This window comes from Bos taurus, chromosome 13, assembly GCF_002263795.3.
Source record: "Bos taurus isolate L1 Dominette 01449 registration number 42190680 breed Hereford chromosome 13, ARS-UCD2.0, whole genome shotgun sequence".
NCBI classification, from domain to species: Eukaryota; Metazoa; Chordata; class Mammalia; order Artiodactyla; family Bovidae; genus Bos; species Bos taurus.
Window position 1 is genome coordinate 41,602,191 of NC_037340.1, and position 14,119 is coordinate 41,616,309.

The window sequence follows — 14,119 nt, forward strand, 5'->3', positions numbered from 1 at the left end:
AGATTTCAGAAATTTACAGTTTTAGATTAGAAGAATTCAATCTAATGTTTTCAAGGGAATTCTTACACGAGGCCCGTAAATTCTAGAACAAGGCAGCCACAGATTCCGACGGAACTGATCTGCATGGAACTCCCTCTGAAACCTTCTCCCTGGTGAGCTCTGGAAAATATTGGCTGCCCACAACCTGGGGGCACGGCCAACAGTGCCCTGCCCCCATCGCCATGGCCGTGGGCCTGGTGCCGGGCGCCGCGGGCGGGCACAGCTGCGGCCACGCCGGTTGGCCCCGGCCTGCCGCCTGTCACAGGCTGTTTACCTGAGGATGGATTTCGAGGCCACAGGGCCCGACTCTGTCTCGAGGGTAGAGGAAAATGTGTGCAGCTATTTTAAAGCCAGGGGCTGGACATCTTGTCCGCAGTCTGCCTTTCACAGGGAAACACAGACTCATCTAGGGAGGGGACACTCTCCAAACAAGCCCTGTGACACTTGAGGGGCCACCTTCAGACAGAAAAGGAGAAGGGACAAAGGGTCTCCCATGTGCCTGCAGGGAGGGGCGCACACAGGCCTGGGGGTGGTGCCGGGAGAGCCTTGTGGGGCTGCTTGGGGCATACTCATGCCCATGGCACCTGTGCATACACATGCACACATGAGTGTGTGCTCACATTCATATACACAGACACAGACAGGCATGCAGTCACGTCCATCGCACACCCACACTCACATATGTGCACACAAATGTGAACGCACATGCACTGACATGTACAAATACACATGTACTTCCACAGACAACTCACTAACACACACACATGCTCCCTCTCAGCTCACACACTCATAAACATATACTCACACTCATTCCTACATACCTGCGCACCCACATAGACACCCATACACACACATCTTCACACACAGCACACACACACAAACTCACACACTCACACAGTACCCCTCACACTCAAACACATGAGGGCAGGGTCTCCAGGTCTCTGAGCCTTCTCAGAAGGCTTGGCATCTTCGACCGTGGGTGCCTCCCGGAACCCAGGGGCCTTGTGGTCCTTGTGACCCCAGACGCCAAGTGGGGTTTGTGTGGAAGTGGATTTGTACTCTTTCTCTCCTCCATCCTCTGCCTGGAGGACAACGGGCTTCTGTGGTGTCTCTGAAGCTGGCTGGGGGCTGTGGTGAGTTCTCCTTGGCCAGTTGAACCATCATGACCAGGTTCATGGACTCCAGAAGTTCACGAGCAATTTGCCTCTTCCTGTTTGATTACCTGTATTTTGTCAGCTGAAGTTTGTTCTATGCAAACCGCTCCCCCTCTCAGCATCCTTTCCTCCTTCCCAGGTGTTCTCCTGCAGCTGTGGGGAATGAAGTCACCTGCTCGTCTCTAACCTCTGGTTGTCTTGAAAAAGGCAAGACAAGCAAATGCACGTGAGATGTTCCAGGGAGCTTTGGATACAGAAGGTGAGTCAGGACCCTCTTCCTATATTATCTGGAAAACAAATCTAGTTTTGGGCATTTAAATTATTGGTACTGCACAGACTACTACAAAAATTTTTGTTAAAATTAAAGGTTATTAATACTTCTTTTTCAACCAATCAAATCATTTTCATGTTCACATGATTCCTTGCAGGACATATTCATACAATAAAGTTTCTGGAGTTTTGTAAACAATTCGCCCTCAAGTTCTCTGAATCCCTGGGGCCTAATCTTTATTCTCCAGGATAATCAGTCATCCTTCTAGGTAGATGTTGATACCTTCTAGGTAGATACAGATATTATTGGAGAAGGTAGTAAAACAAAGAAATTAGGAAGAAGGACCACACAAGAGTCAGTCTCTTTTTGCATGTGTGATAAAACATATGCCTTATTGTTGTTGTTCAGTCTCCCAGTCGTGTCTGATGCTTTGTGACCTCATGGATGTATCACACCAGGCCTCCCTGTCCCTAGCCATCTTCTGAAGCTTGCCCAAGTTCATGTCTATTGCGCTGGTGATACCATCCCACCATCTGATCCTCTGATGCCCTCTTTTCCTTCTGCCCTCAATCTTTCCCAGCACTAGGGACTTTCCCAATGAATTGACTGTTCCCATCAGGTGACCAAAATACTGGAGCTTCAGCTTCAGAATCAGTCCTTCCAGTGCCTTATAATCATAGTCATTTTTAAGTGTACAGCTGAATGGCACTAAGTGTATTCACATTATTGTACAACCACCACCAGCATCCAATTCCGGAAGTCTTACCTGTTGCAAAACGAAACTCTGTTCCCATCAACCACTGACTCCTTATTTGTCCCTCTCCCAGCTCCTGGCAACCATGATTTTACTTTCTGTCACTGTGAATTGGACTATTCTAGATACTTATGTAAATGAGGTTGTGCATGTTTGTTCCCTGTGACCAGCCTATTTCACTTGGCATAATGTCTTTATGCCTTCCCTTGTGGCTCAGCTGGTAAAGAATCCACCTGCAATGTGGGAGACCTGGGCTCAATCCTTGGGTTGGGAAGATCCCCTGGAGAAGGGAAAGGCTACCCACTCCAGTATTCTGGCATGGAGAATTCCATGGACTGTATAGTCCATGGGGTCACAAGGAGTTGGACACAACTGAGCGATTTTCACTTTCACTTTCAATGCCTTTAAGGTATATTAACATGCATTAGAGTTTCTTCACCTTCAGCTGACAAAAGTCTTATTCGTAGTCTTATTAAAAGACCTAGTAACTACAGATTTCTTGTTGAATTGACCCTCACTTGGAAGTTTAGAGTCTTGGTTTCCTTATCTGTAAAAAGACTTGACAAAGGCCACACAGTAAGTGAAGTGGGGACGGCCATAAGCCAGAAATGACACCAAGTTCTACCTGAGGCTCAGAAGAGCAGTTCAGAGAGGCCCCAGCAGGACCCAGAGGCACATGGGATGGTTTTCAGGCTCAGATTATGATCTCCTTATAGCAAAATTCAGACTTAAATGGAAGAAAGTAGGGAAAACCACTATATCATTCAGGTATGACCTAAATCAAATTCCTTACAATTATACAGTAGAAGTGACAAATAGATTCAAGGGATTAGAGCAGATAGAGTCTCTGAAGAACTTTGGATGGAGGTTTGCAACATTGTATAGGAGGCAGTGATCAAGACCATCCTAAAGAAAAAGAAATGCAAAGAGGCAAAATGGTGGTCTGAGGAAGCCTTACAAATAGCTGATAAAAGAAGAGAAGTGAAAGGCAAAGGAGAAAAGGAAAGATATACCCATTTGAATGCACAGTTTCAAAAAATAGCAAGAAGAAATAAGAAAGCCTTCCTCAGTGATCAGTACAAAGAAATAGAGGAAAACAATAGAATGGGAAAGACTAGAGATCTCTTCAAGAAAATTAGAGATACCAGGGAACATTTCATGCAAAAGTGGGCACAGTAAAGGACAGAAATTGTATGGACATAACAGAAGCAGATGATATTAAGAAGAGGTGGCAAGAATACACAGAAGAACTATCCAAAAAAATCTTCATGACCCAGATAACCATGATGAGGTGATCACTCACCTAGAGCCAGACATCCTGGAATGGGAAGTCAAATCAGCCTTAGGAAACATCACTACCAACAAAGCTAGTGGAGGTGATGGAATTCCAGTTGAGGTATTTCAAATCCTAAAAGATGATGCTATGAAAGTGCTGCACTCAATATGCCAGCAAACTTGAAAAAACTCAGCAGTGGTCACAGGACTGGAAAAGGTCAGTTTTCATTCCAATCCCAAAGAAGGGCAATGCCAAAGAATCTCAAACTACCACACAGTTGCACTCATGTCACACGCTAGCAAAGTAATGCTCAAAATTCTCCAAACCAGCCTTCAATAGTACATGAACCTTCAACTTCCAGATGTTTAAGCTGGATTTAGAAAAGGCAGAGGAACCAGAGTCAAATTGCCAACATCCATTGGATCATCGAAAAACCAAGGGAGTTCCATCTGCTTCTACTTCTGCTTTATTGACTATGCCAAAGCCTTTGACTGTGTGGATCACAACAAACTGTGGAAAACTCTTCAAGAGATAGGAATACCAGGCCACCCAAACTGATTCCTGAGAAATCTGTATGCAGGTCAAGAAGCAACAGTTAGAACTGGACATGGAACTACAGACTGGTTCCAAATTGGGAAAGGAGTACTTCAAGGTTGTATGTTGTCACCTTGCTTATTTAACTTATATACAGAGTACATCATGCAAAATGCCAGCCTGGATGAAGTGCAACCTGGAATCAAGACTGCTGGGAGAAATATAAATAACCTTAGATATGCAGATGACAGCACCCTTATGGCAGAAAGCGAAGAGGAACTAAACAGCCTCTTGATGAAAGTGAAAGAGGAGAGTGAAAAACCTGGCTTAAAACTCAACATTCAAAAAAACTATGATCATAGCAGCAGGTCCCATCACTTTATGGGCAATAGATGGGGAAACAATGGAAACAGTGAGAGGCTTTATTTCTGGGGGCTCCAAAATCACTGCAGATGGTGACTGCAGCCATGAAATTAAAAGATGCTTTCTCCTTGGATGAAAAGTTACGACCAACCTAGACAGCATATTAAAAAATAGAGACATTACTTGGCCAACAAAGGTCCACCTAGTCAAAGCTATGGTTTTTCCAGTAGTCATGTATGGATGTGAGAGTTGGACCATAAAGAAAGTTGAGCCCCAAAGAACTGATGCTTCTGAACTGTGGTGTTGGAGAAGACTCTTGAGAGTACTTTGGACAGCAAGGAAATTCAACCAGTCAATCCTAAAGGAAATCAATCCTGAATATTCCTTGGAGGACTGATGCAGAAGCTGAAATGCCAATACTTTGGCCACCTAATGTGAAGAACTGACTCATCAGGAAAGGACCCTGATGCTGGGAAGGACTGAAGGCGGGAGGAGAAGGGGATGACAGAGGATGAGATGGTTGGATAGCATCACTGACTCGATGGACATGAGTTTGAGCAAGCTCTGGGAGTTGGCAATGGACAGGGAAGCCTGGAGTACAGTAGTCCATGGGATCACAAAGAGTCGGACACAACTGAGTGACTGAACTGAACTGAACTTAGCCCTAAGCCATGCTCAGGTGGGCAGCCTTAGACCTTCAGTAGGTTTGCCAGGCACGTTCCCAGAAAGAGGCAGATTCTGGGGGCCTGTTCTCAGTGGGCCATCAGGCACCTGTTGGTGTGATTTTGGTGAAGGTAGAATTTCTCCAGCTGAAGTTGCTCAGCAGATATGCACACACACACACTCACAGACACACACACCGGAGAGACCAGTTTTTCCTTATAGTGACCAGGGGGACATCTAGTCTAAAGACAGTGCAGCCTCAGAGCTGCAGGAGGCCCAGAGTCTGGCATGGGGACTGCCTGGCCATGGGGGTTACTGAATGAATGAAGAGCTTCTGAGGTCAGCTCTGTCATAACCAGGAATGTTTCTCTCTCTCTCTCTCTTTTTTTTTTTTTGTATGTGGATGGTTCTAACTTCTCATGCAGATATTGCATTTGGAAGAAGAAGCATTTTTTTTTATTTCTTAAAGCATTAAACTAGGGAAAAAATGCATTTAGAAAATGTAAACATACCTGCAAAAATGAATGCCTGTTTTATTCTTCTTCTGAAAAGGCCAACATAAAGGAAACTAATCTTGGGGAAAAGCAGAGAACAAAACCCCACAACCCTCTTGTGCGTCCTTCCTGTCGGGCTACCACTCCTATCTAAAATCTATCTTAAAAGACCCTTGGATTCAAGTCAATGTATGGCAAAACCAATACAATATTGTAAAGTAAAATAAATAAAATTTTTAAAAAAGAGTGGATAAATAAAAAAAAAAAAAAAACCCTTGGAGGAGAGAGAAGGAGAGCGGGTACTGGGCGCTGTCCTAGAGAAGGGGAGGTAGGATGCCTGGCTAGTGCTGCTTCCCCATCCCTGGGCACCAAGCCCCCTTCACCACAAGTCAGCCAAGACAGAACCATCCAGGTGGGTTGGTAAATAGCAGATCTTCTGAGAAGGGTGCCTTTCATCTCTGCCCTGGAAATCCTCCCATCAGAGGATTATCATAGTTATGTATTTCTGGCCCCCTTCTCAGCAATTCTAAGTTTTCAAGGGGAGATGGACACAGAAGTTTTGAAGAAGTGCTCCCCCTGCCGCCACCACCGCCAGTGATTTTAATATGCATCTGGTACTAAGACCCGTTTAGGAGATGAGGGGAAACCCAGAGCTCTCACTGGGGAGGGTTCCTAGGCTGGAGGGTCCTTGACCACGATCTCTAAATTCAGCTCTCTTCCAGTTCCCAGGGGCATGAAGACTCAGAGCCAGATTGACCTGGCCCCCAGTGGATAAGATCTCAGGAAGGAAAACAAACATATTTCCTGTGGAAGCAAAACCTGTCTATTCAGGTGATCAACAAATAATCTTAAATTCTCTCATTTTTTTTTCCTTAAGAAATGAATAACATGGCCCTTCCCTGGTGGTCCAGTGGTTAAAACTCTGCACTCCCAAAGCAGGAGGTGGGGCTTTGACCCCTGGTCAGGAGGCACTAATGGTAAAGAACGTGTCTGCCAATACAGGAGACATAAGAGATGCAGGTTGGATCCCTGGGTCGGAAAGATCCCCTGGAGGAAGGCATGGCAACCCACTCCAGTACTCTTGCCTGGAGAATTGCATGCACAGAGCAGCCTGGCAGCCTGCAGTCCTAGGGTCACATAGAGTCGGATACAACAGAAGTCAGTTAGCAGCACATGCATATAGGCAACTAAGGTCCCACTTGCTGCATGTGGCACAGCGAAGCCAAAAGAAAGGAAAAAGAAATGACTCTGTGACAGCCATGAACCTCCCACCTCGCCACCTCCGGTATCTGCATTAGCCCCTGCCCTCACCCTGGCTGAAGCTTGGCTCCCCGCCTGCCCCGCCTCACTATTCCTGGCATCCCGCGTGCCGTCAGCCCAGGGGAGGGGAGGGATTTTTCAGCTCTGCCTTCCTGTGGGTGAGGCCCCCCCGGTTCTCTTCCAACAGAGCTGTGGCTCATCTCCACGTGTGAGTGCCAGTTCTCAGGTTTATCCTGATCTGTGGGGATGAGAAAGGAGGGGATTCAGGGCTCTAGCTACAAAGTTCCTTTCTTCCCCTACGTCACTCTGAGGGTCGCCTACCCTACCAGGACAGGGGCAGTGGCAGCCAGAGACAGTTACCCAACGAGTGAAAAGTAACTTAGATGAGGGACGGCAGAGCTGGAGGGACGTTCATTCTTAGACCTTCTCAGTGCTCACCGACTTAGAGCCACATCTGAAAACAACAGCAAAGAATAGAAGGGATTTGTCAAGATAAAGGGATGCCCTGCAAAAAGAAATAGGGTGATCCCGTCCAGAAATTTCCAGCTAGCTTTCCGGAAGGCCACCCCAGGACTAATCAGAGCGAGTAAGACAAGAGTAATAGATGCCTCTGTTTGCTAATGCCTGCCATTGCGAGGGACTGTGCTTCATCTTCATTATCTGATTTAAGATTTCAATGAATATATCAAGACAAGCAATGTTATTGTCTCCACTTTACAGATGAGGAAACCGAGGCTCCGAGAGGCTGGCTCCTTTGCCCAGAGTCACACAGTCACTAAATGCTAGCCATGGATTCCAACCCAAGTTGTTTTATTGGAGACTGTATGACCTCCAATATTAACTATCATTTCTTCATCAAAATATTTCCCTACTGGGCATCCTCACTGCCACCCTCCTGTCAACTCTTACCAGCTGTACCTGGGTCAGAATCCATTTTGCAGTGTAGGGTGCAGTGTTACCAAAACAGCCTGCTATTCAATACCCTTCTCTGTATCTATGGGGTAAAGCTCTGGGTGTATCACCTTCAAGCCCAGCACAATAATTCTCCAGGAAAATAGCCTAAGCAGGTACACATTCTTAACCCTGGCCTTTCTCTCCTGGGCTTCCTTCTCAAGTCCTCCCTTCTTGTTACTTATTGAGTCCCTACCTGTCCTTCCAGGGGGCCATGTGGGGTCATGACAGTCACGGATTCCGGAGTCAGCCAGACCCCAGTCATTCATTACCTCTGCAGTGGGGCTATGGTGTAACAAATGCGAGAGAGAACAGCAAAGGACCAGAAGATGCTTGGTATCCAATAAATCAGCATTTTGAAAACTGAGTCACATCTAAGGCATGGGTTGGGGCCAGAATTTTTATGTGTTGACTTGGACAGCATCCTTCCACATCCAGTCAAGCTCTTTTTCTTGTCGGAGTTTAAATGTTCCTCCTTTGCCTCCCCTCCCCAATCCCCTGAACTGAAATTCCTGGTTCCTTTCTCTCACTGTGTAGCATTTCCCTTTCCTGCAAATCCTTCAATTTGGCAACAAAATGAACTGCACATTCTTTATTTTTCCTCACTGACAAACTGTTTACTGAATTTTGTAGCAGTGTGGGGTATCTCTTTTGGATCTTAGAGTCTCAGGATTCAGAGTGGTGGCAATATGGACATGGTGAATTGGAGAATTTGGTCTCCCACGAGTACCTGCTGCTATACCCTTGATTCTGCAATGGCTGCCAGGTGGTCACCCCTCCACTGGAGCTGTCCTTCTCCATGGCCAACGAGAGAGCATTGGCAGTGAACTGCAAGCATTCTTCCTTGGTCACGCCTTCCCAGCAGGTAGCATCGACATAGTCATAGATATAGGAGCTCCCAGAGCCTGTGATGGCAAAGGCCTGTCATCATAACCACCATGGGCACCCCCTTCTTGGGGGTCCCAGCCAGCAGTGATGATTCCTGCCATCAGGCCTTCTTGGTATCAGGGACAAATCTCCTTAAGAAGGCTGGCCACGGTGTGTACCAGTGGAGGCTCATTCAGTTCAATGCTGCAGAAACCAAGCTGATAAGTGACTACGTCGGCTCCTGCCTGGGTATCAGCTGCTGAGCCTGAAGGGCAGCAGAAAATACAGTCGTGAATAGGGATCACCTTGGCAATGTAGGACTCAGTGGTTGTCCTGGAGCCTGCTCCTAGAACCACACCCCCATCAACTTACACAGCCGTGAGTGGTCCCTGTGGAAACTTCCTGGTTCTCCCAGTTGGGGGCGATGGCTTCAGGCCCCCAGGCTGGTGCCGGCCCAACTCCCGGAGCAGCTACTGAGGTGGCTGCCATCTTCTTCCTCCTGAATTGTACATTCTTGAAGTCAGCTTCTCAGGGGTTTTTTTGCTTTCTTGGACATTGTGCTAGGTACACAGTGGGGTAGTAAGACCATTCTGGACACTGACTCATCGAAACAGTTATTTTTGGACTCTGTTTAGAACAAGAGAAACTCCAGGTGACTGCAGCAGTGCTGGGTCTGAGCACTCCGGGGAAGGCTCAGATGCTTATTGCTAACGCAGGCCACCTGGACCTGTAGCATCTTCCACACCAGGGGTGAAAACCCGCCAGACCACACCCTGGCCTGGGAGCAGGGCCATTCACCTCGCTGTCTTTCATACGTGGGAACAGCTTGATTAATACAGGTGATAGGATATACCAAAGTGGTAATTTTCCAGCCAGTGGGGCAGCCCGAAGGACTGAATCTCAAATACTGAAAAACCGATTGACATTGGAAGATCAAAGCATTTAGTAGTTGCAAGAAGACATGTCAACAATGATGTCATCATTTGATCATAGCAGCCTTGGTGGATTTGATGGGATTCTGTGGCTGTCCTGGCATCAGAGACTTAGTGATGCTGAAGATGCTGCCTCCTGAAGGGGCAGAAGATCTCTGGAGAGAAGCAGAGTTACCCCCGAGAGCGTGGCCTGTGGGCTGAGTGACACTATGCTTCCTAACCGAGGTGTATTTCACTGAACTTTGGATGCCACGGGTTGTAAACCCATCAGTGTTTACGTGCACTGGAAAATAAACACTGACATCAGATTATCAGCCAAGATTTCATCAATGGTCAAGAATACGACATTACTATAAATACCGAAGCCTAAAACAGAAAGCATTCTTTGAATTTGCTAAAATAGTATATGGACTATTTTTTTAATTAAAGTAGCCATCTCCTTAAGCCAGACTTAGTAACATTCAAGTTTACTTTAAAATGTGAACTGAACTCACAGTACCATTTTCCATTTTTCAATGGCTGTAAGAAACACAGCTATTAAGGGCGATTTTGATCTTAAAAGAGACCTTCCTTCTCAATAATGTGGAAACTCCCTGGGGGGTTCCTGTGAAAATCATTATCTCTCAGGGAGCAGATGAAGATTGAGCAGTGGGTCCCAGAGGAGCTGCTGATTAGAGACAATCAGTAAGGGAACAGGTCTATCCCGAAGTGTGGCTACCACACTCTGATTGTGTTACACTCTAAAGCGAATATACTGTAGTTTCTGCCAAAATCACAGAAGGCCATAAAATAGACAAAGAATCATTACCCCTGGGGAGTGAAGAAGGCAGGGTGTTTGCTGTCAAAGTATTTCCTTAAACTCGTGGCTCCCTCAGATTCTTCCAAAGCACGTCCTCCTATCCATAATCACATTTAAATCTCATGAGTCTGACCAGAAAATCCACCTGGGAGACTTCTGCCTTGGGACTATTCATGTGGCCATGGACATTCAGAGAGGACGTTGCACACGGTCTGGACATGAAGCCTACCCAGAAGTCTTGGAATCACACAGGCACTTTCGAGAAGCTGTGTGAAATTCTGAATGACCATGACTTGTGTTTTTACAACTTGGTTTCTGAGGCCCGAAGGACTGAATCTCAAATACTGAAAAACCGATTGACATTGGAAGATCAAAGCATTTAGTAGTTGCAAGAAGACATGTCAACAATGATGTCATCATTTGATCATAGCAGCCTTGGTGGATTTGATGGGATTCTGTGGCTGTCCTGGCATCAGAGACTTAGCGATGCTGAAGATGCTGCCTCCTGAGTCTGCCTTCTGGTTCCTCAAAGGCAGCAGTGGCCCCTCGTCTGCCTGTGTCACTTCTACACTCAGGCCACTGCCCTCAGAGGGGCCCCCTTCTCCCTTAGCTGGACACCCTCTCAGGGTGTGAACCCAGGAGGCATCATCACCTTCAGAATACCTTCCTCACTTCTTCTGAAGATCAGAGTCTCAGAACCTAGAGGTCATCTGTGTAGTTCATGTGACCAGATTTGTCTCCTGGTGTCTGCTCTGGGCTGGGAAGGACAGGAGGCAAGGCTTGGAGAGGACTCCCTTTCTGTTAACAACTCAGTGATCTGGATGCCAAAGGAACAAATCATTCTAGCTCTGCATTTCTTATCAGTTCTAAATGGCTGTTTCTGTGGACCATTTCTCTAGAGGTTTTAATGGACCCTATTAGACTCACATCTAAGACCCCAGGATAATTAGAAATACACTCAAGCTTCTTGACATCCAGTGAGATTCAACTTTTCCTATTTGCCAGAAAGATGATTTTACCCAAATTAGGGGAAAATTGCCAGCAAGACAAGTGATAAAACAATGAATGGTTTCTTTGAACTGAAGTTCTTGAAGGCAAAGCATTATTGAAACCAGACACAAACATACCTTGGGGTCTTTTTGGCTGGAAGTCATCAGGCCCAGCAGAGCTGGTGGCTGTCTGTCCAGGGCCGGCTCTCAGAGGGCTGTTCCTCAGTCTTTAGGGGAAGTGGACCACTTAAAACTAAGGCCAAATGTTATGTCCCTTGCCTGGAATTTGTGGAGTTCCTGCTACAAATACAGACAGGACTAGTTATCTGGTGCTGACAGCTAGCTCCAAATACTCTTAACGGGAGTCAGAAGCAACTCCCCAGACCCTTTAGAGCATAGGGCAAAGGGCCCATGACCTAAGGGATTAAGGGGTGACAAAGACTGAAATCCCAGGAGCCATAACCCAAGAATCAACAAGAGCTTGCTCCTAGAGGATGCTAGCATGTGTCCTTTTTCTCTGATTGTAGGAGCTGAAATTTAGCTCCTAGTGAGTTGGGAGATTAGGTTTGACATAAATGCACTAACATGTGTAAAACAGCTAGCTAGTGGGAAGCTGCTGCATAGCACAGGGAGCTCAGCTGGATGCTCTCTGATGACCTGGAGGGGTGGGATGAGGACAGGGGTGGGAGGGACACCCAAGAGGGAGGGGTTATATGTATATGTGTAGCTGATTCACTTTGTTGTACAGCAGAAACTAACAACATTGTAAAGCAATTATACAGCAATTAAAAAAATACCATTGATTCCTTTGTGTCTTACTAAAGGATTTGGGGGCTTCTGGTTTGTACGTTGGTGTTAAAAATGAAAATGAACCTTATCCCTGCTTTCCACAAGTGTGGCTAGGGTGTCAGGGCACCGACCCGGCCAGGAACACATTGTGACCTGGATGACTCACTTTGCAGTGTGATGCAGGTGGCTTTGCACCAGGCAGCTCCCCAGAATTATGGCTCGAGGATCCCCTGAGCAGACTGGGAGGGGGCACAGCACCCTCGCTCCTCCACTGCCCAGCTTGCTCAAGTAGAGGTGGGCAGGTCTATACAGAGTGGGGCGGGGGGGGGGGGGAGGGTGGGGCTTCCCGTCCAGACCCTTCCCACGGCCTGCCTGCTTCCTTCTGCCCCTGGATGGAACACGCCATGTACAACATCCATAGGTACCAGGGTAGCATCTTCATGTCCTGTCTGGCTTCTATCTTTTTCTCATTTTAATGCATAAAATACAGCCTCGCCTTTGGTGCTTGTGATTTTGCTTTGTTTGACATAATCTGGCCCAGACATCCTAGTTCTTTCCCTGTGGTTGATCATTTCCAGACCGATTCTGAAAAGGCCAAGCTCTCCTGTTCTGTCACCTTGCCGTTACGGAGGAATCAAACCCCGTGCAAGGGACCTGCAGAGGCAGACAGGCCAGGACGCCCAACACACGTCTCTCCAGGCTCCTTGGCAGGGATAGCCTTTGTTTTCCGTTGAAATAGTCATTAGCCTGTTGGCTGCTCTGATTTTGTACTGTTTGGAGGAACCAGCAGGACACATGAGTGAAGCCTGGGACTACAGCGGTCCCCTTTCTGGAGCCAGACCGGGCTGGCTGGCCTTGGCCTTGGCCAGCACTGGCCAGCACTGCTTGCAGCCAGGCCAGGCTCAGAGGGGGCCCAGAGGCCTCTGGTCCCCAGGTCATCACCTCATCAGCTCCCTGGGGTCTCAAACAAACACTGCCTTCCCAGCCAAGGAAATAATGCGTTCCTTGTGATGCAAAGCCCCCTGGGGGGCTCGCGAGGAGCTTCCTGGCCCCACTTTGAGCGCAGCTGTCAGAGGTTCCTCGGCAAAGCAGCTGGACAGTGGGCCCAGCTGGGCTCAGGTGGGCAAACAGTAGTTCAGAAGGGAGAGCCGGTGTGGGGGGGCGGGTGCTGGATGTGTATTCCCTCCCCCCTCCCAGGGAGGTGCAGGCTCCCTGTGGCTTAGCGATGTAGATTTCTCCTCCGTTTTCCGGTGTCAAAGCTAGAAACCTGGTTGGAGGCTTCTCAGGGCGTCACACCTGGGACCACTCCTTCCAGAAGGAGGGATTGCACTGACGTTTCAGGGATGCTGGTTGAATCCTGGCTCTGAGTCTTTTCAAGGAAAGCATCTTTTGCGGGGAGGGGTCTGGGGCTTTTGCACCCACATCTCCCCCAGGGACCGCTCCCCCTGACATTCAAGGGCACCTATGATTTTCTTAGTGACCAATGCCTGCTTAAAGATTTCGGCCTCTGTCCCTCCTCCCTTTCACTACAGACACTTGTTACAAACAAAACAAAACCTCTTGGGGACTTCCCTGGTGGTCCAGTTAAATGCTGGAATCCACCTTTCAGTGCAGAGGATGTGGGTTCCAGCCCTGGATGGGGAACTCAGATCCCACATGCCTAGGGGCGACTAAGCCCATGGCCCACAATGAAGACCCAATGCAGCCAAAAAAAAAAAAAAACACAACAGTAAACCTCTTGAACATCATACCACTATGATTGGCAAGATCCTGATCCCTATTTTCTGAGAGCAACAGGTTCACCCAAACATCACTGCTTCAGTCTGGTCCCACACAAGGTCCCTCCCTTCTCCTTGAGAGCGGGACCAGGCCCGGCATGCCTGCTGGCCCTGATGTCCAGCTGGACGCTGGACACAGTGCACTTTAAAAAAAAATATTTTATTTATTTATTTATATTAATTGGAGGATGATTACAATATTGTGA

General features: G+C 47.4%; 1 pseudogene; it reads right to left on the reverse strand.

Moving 5' to 3' along the window:
* Positions 1-8,432: 8,432 nt before the first annotated feature.
* Positions 8,433-9,145, reverse strand: LOC781139 (proteasome subunit beta type-6-like; annotated as a pseudogene).
* Positions 9,146-14,119: the final 4,974 nt, after the last annotated feature.